The sequence below is a fragment of the Elephantulus edwardii genome, unplaced genomic scaffold, assembly GCF_000299155.1.
Source record: "Elephantulus edwardii isolate Elephantulus edwardi_28Jun2011 unplaced genomic scaffold, EleEdw1.0 scaffold00413, whole genome shotgun sequence".
NCBI classification, from domain to species: Eukaryota; Metazoa; Chordata; class Mammalia; order Macroscelidea; family Macroscelididae; genus Elephantulus; species Elephantulus edwardii.
In genome coordinates, this window is record NW_006400163.1 from 43,188 (window position 1) to 48,181 (window position 4,994).

The window sequence follows — 4,994 nt, forward strand, 5'->3', positions numbered from 1 at the left end:
TATGAGCAACATTGAGAAGAATAGGATTTCAAAAACACTTATGTATGCTCATGTGAAACCAATACTTAGATCAAGGAGCCTATCGTCTGAATAGAGCAGAGCAATCTGAACACTGCATAGTTTAAAATCAAAAAAGATATATATTATGGCTGCTTACTCTCTCCCTAGGTTTTTGAAGAAGAGTGTGGCATCAGATTTGGGGAGGATTCATAAAAACAACAACAACAACAACAAAAACCAAAACACCAAAAAACTCCAACTATATTATACATATGACAACCTTGATTGCTAAAAGAGAAGAGGATTTAAAATGCTTGCAGCAGAATATCAAAGACTATAGCTTTCAATATATATTACATCTATACATCAAGAAAATAAAAATAAAATGTTTACCACTATGCTGTACAATAGCCATACTAAAATGGCTGTGTAATATGATTTAAGATCACGGAGTGTGGTTCCTCCTACCTTGTTTCTCTTTTTTAGTACTGTTTTCCTTATTCAGAGTCTCGAAGCCATGATCTTTAGTTACTGTCTATGCATCAGAGAACTGGACAATGACGAAGGATAATGAATTGATATCTTTGAGTTATGGTGCTGGAGAAGAATACTGAACATACCATGGACTGCAAAGAAAACAAGTCTGTTCTGGAGAGGGTGGAACCAAGCTGATCCTTGGAGGCAAAGATTTTGAAGCTTCATCTCACATAATCTGGGCATATTGCCAGGACGGACCAGTCCTTGGAGAAGGACATCATGATTGGAGGGAGTAGAGGGAAAGCACAAGAGAGGAAGACCCAGGATGAGATAGATTGACTCAGTGATTGGGGTAACAATGGGGGTGGAAATACTGGAGACCATGAGATTGGCTTAAAATAGGGCAGAGTTCAAAGCTACTGTACACAGGGTCACTATGAGTCACAGGCAATTCCAGAGCACATAACAACTCATGAGCATGATATAGTCCTACATTTACTTACGTCTCTTTGTTTTTTGTAGTAATGTTTTATAATCGTCTTTGTATAGGTCTTTTGTGTCTGTAATTGGATTTGTCCCCAAAATTGTAATTGGTATCGCTTGTGTTGCTGATTTTTTATGTTTGTTTATGTGCATGCTTGCTTGCTTATAGTTTCTTATTAAGAGTGCAGCACCTTTCTAGCCAGTTTGTTATATTGAGGTTATTTGTTTATTACAATGATGCTAGAAATTATGCCCCCAGTATTTCAAATACCTGAAGAATCACCCATGGTGGACAGTTTTCTGTGGAGTTTAATAGATTAAGCCAGTCGATGAAGTAGCATTTGACATGAACTTCTGAAGTAACATGCCTTCAAAAATTCTATGAATAACAGAAAAACATTGTTATATATAGTACCAGAAGCAGAACCTCATAGACTGGTTACACTTCAAAATGAGGAGAAACAGGTGCAAACATTTATTAATAGAATGTTTGGAATAGAACATGGAATGCATGAAGTCTGAATCTAGGAAATTCTTACTCTTTCAAAAATGAAATGAAAAGCATAAATATCAATATCCTAGACATTATTGAATTCATATGTAAAAGTATTGACCAGTTTGAATCAGACAATCACATGATTGATTATGTCAGGAATGAAAAATTACACAAGAAGCGTATTGCATTCATAGTAAAGAAAAAAGGCTGTTTCTCAAAATATATCCTGAAGTATAATACTGTGAGTGATAGGGATTATTTACACACATATTTGGTCTATGAATTATTGGAGCAATTGTTGCTGTTGTTGTTATGTGCCATTGAGTTGCTTGTGACTCATAGCGACCCTATGTACAACAGCCCTAAACTCTGCTCTATTCTGTGCCAATCGAACTGCCTCTTACACACCCATCCCAATTACTTCAGTCACTGAATCAATCCACCTCATAGAGAGTCTTCCCCTTTTATGCTGTTCCTCCACCCTCCAAAGCATGATGTCCCTCTCCAAGGACCTGTCCCTCCTTACAACATATCTAAAGTATGTCAGACAAAGCCCCAGAATCCTTGCTTCCAAGGAGCAGCCTGATTTAACCCTCTCCAGGATGGATCTGTTTTCTTGGAAGTCCATGGTACATTCAATACTCTTCTCCAGCACCACAGTTCAAAGGCATCAATTCTCCTTCTGCCCTCCCTAGGCATTGTCCAACTTTCTGATGCATAACAAGTTATTGTGAAGACCATAGCCTGTATCAGGCACACCTTAGTCTCCAGAGATACACCATTGCTCTTCAGTACTTTGGAGAGGTCCCTAACAGCAGATTTTCCCATAGCAATATGTTTTTTTATTTCCTGGCTACTGGTGCCAAGAGTGTCGATTGTGGAGCCAAGCAGACTAAAGTTGATAACAATCTCAATCTCTTTATCATCCATCCTGATGTTGCCAATTGGTCCAGTGGGGAGAATCATTGTCTTCTTGACATTGAGCCTCAATCCATACTGTAGGCTGCATTCCTTGACCCTCTCTCTGCAACAAGCATTTCAGGTTCTCCTCAGTTTCCGCAAGCAGGGTTGTGTGATCTGCATAGCGCAGATTATTAATAGATCTTCCACCAATCCTGACGCCACACTTCTCTTCATAGAGCTCAGCCACTCGGATAATCTGTTCTGTATACAGGTTGAAAAGGTATGGAGATAGCACACATCCCTGGCGTACTTCGTTCCCAACTTTGAACCATGCAGTGTTTCCTTGCTCTGTTCTGATGACTGCCTCTTGGTCCAAGTAAAGGTTTCGCATTAGCACGATCAAGTGTTCTGGGATTCCCGTTCTTCTCAGAGTCAGGCACAGTTTGTTGTGATTCACAGAGTCAAAATTCTTTGCATAATCAATGAAACACAGATAGACATTTTTCTGGTATTCACTGCTTTCAGCTAAGATCCACTTAACATCAGCTACAATATCCCTAGTACCACAACCCCTTCTAAACCCAGCCTGGACTTCTGGACGTTCTCTGCTGATGTGCTGTTCCAGTCGTTTTTGCATAATCTTCAGTAGAATCTTGCTTGCATGTGAAATCAATGGGATTGTTCTATAGTTTCCACACTCTGTTGGGTCACCCTTCTTTGGAATGGGAACAAATATAGATCTCTTCCAGTCAGTTCGCCAAGTGGTTGTTCTCCAGATTTCTTGGCACAACTTGGTGAGCACGTCCAGGGCAGCATCTGTTAGCTGGAATATGTCAATTGGTATACCATCTCTTCCTGGGGCCTTATTTTTTGCTATTTCCTTCAAAGCAGCTTGAACTTCTTCTTTCATCACCATAGGCTCTTGCTCATATGTTATTTAATTAAATTCTTCTGTCTGCCTGTTCCTTTTGATACAGTGACTCAGTATATTTCTTCCATCTTCTTTTAATACTTCCCGGATCTTTTAACATTCTGCCTAAAGCATCCTTGATTATAGCAACTCAAGGTTTAAATTTGTTCTTCAGTTTCTTGAGCTTAATAAATGCTGAGCGAGTTCGGACCTTTTGATTTTCCGACTCTAGCTCCTTGCTCATTTCGTTATAATATTTTGTTTTGTTATCCTGGGCTGCCCTTTGGAATCTTCTGTTCAGCTCTTTAGTATCTTTAATTCTTCCTTGCACTTTGGCTTCTCTGTGCTCCAGTGCAATATTCAGAGTTTTTTCTGATATCCATTTTGGTATTTTCTTCCTCTTCTGTCTGTGTAATGACCGTCTGTACTCTTCCTGGATGATACATTTGACGTCCTGCCACAACTCCTCTGGTCTTCGCTCTTTAGTGTTCAAGGCCTCAGACCTGTTCCTGAGATGGTTCTGAAATTCAGGTGGGATGAACTCAAAGTCATATTTTGGTTTCTGTGGATTTGGGTTAATTTTCCCCAGCTTCAGCTTGAAATTGCCAATGAATATTTCTAGTATTAATCATACCACGTACCGTATAAATGGTCAAGACTATTTTGAAAACTGAATTCCTTATTCCATGATAGTAATTTACTTTAAGACTTAAACAAGTGAAATAATATAAATATATCATACCTAACTTTGACATTTGCTAGCCACTGAATAGCCTATTATTTGTAATTCTTCATTTGTTTGCAAAATCCTCCTTCTGTTCTTGATATACTGAACTTCTGTGTAATTCTCCATGCTGCTGTGATGAATTTCTCAGTTGCTGATATGGATATCATTCTTAGTTTTATATAAACTACATATAGCATATATTCTACTATCTACAAATGAATAGTTGGTTGCCATGCTTGAAGTGTTCTATCATCTTTTTATCCAATTTCATGACTAAGTCAAATATACAGTTCTAAACAAAATGAACATAAGTTTTAAGGACTAAAGAGGGATGTGTTCTAAATCTACATTGTTGAGAATTTAACATTGCTATTTACCAAACATTAGAACACTTCTGTTACAAATAATATCTAATATATAATATACACTAACTCTTTCTCTGTGACAACAAGAGTACTGACAATTCTTTCTATAACAAAAGTCTTGTTTAAATATATCCCATCTCTATCTTTCTCACAGTACCTTTGTAGAGTTTTCCTATTTAGTTTCATCTTCAAAGGAAGAGATGTCTTTGTAATTTTTATTATATATTTTGTTTGTTTTCTGTTACTCAAAAAATACTGCCAGTTGCATGAGTAGTCAACTTTTTCTTCTAGCTTAGCTTGTTGACGGGGAGGTGGGGGGAAGCAAAAATTTTACATGACTCATTATAGTGGATTAAATGGATTCTCAACAAAAATTGAATTGCTCTAATCTTGGTTCTGTTGATTATTAACTGATTTACTGTAGATAAGTTTCCTAATTTCTTCTCTGTATGCCAATTTCCTCATTTTTTAAATAAATGAATGGAAGTATTGCAGATTCCATTAATTGAGCAAATATTAAATACTTTGATACATGAAAAATAAGCAGCATAATAGCTGTTATTGTTGCTAAGTGCCATCAAATGGACTAGGACTCACAGAAACCTCATGTTATTGCTGATTGCTATACAGTAG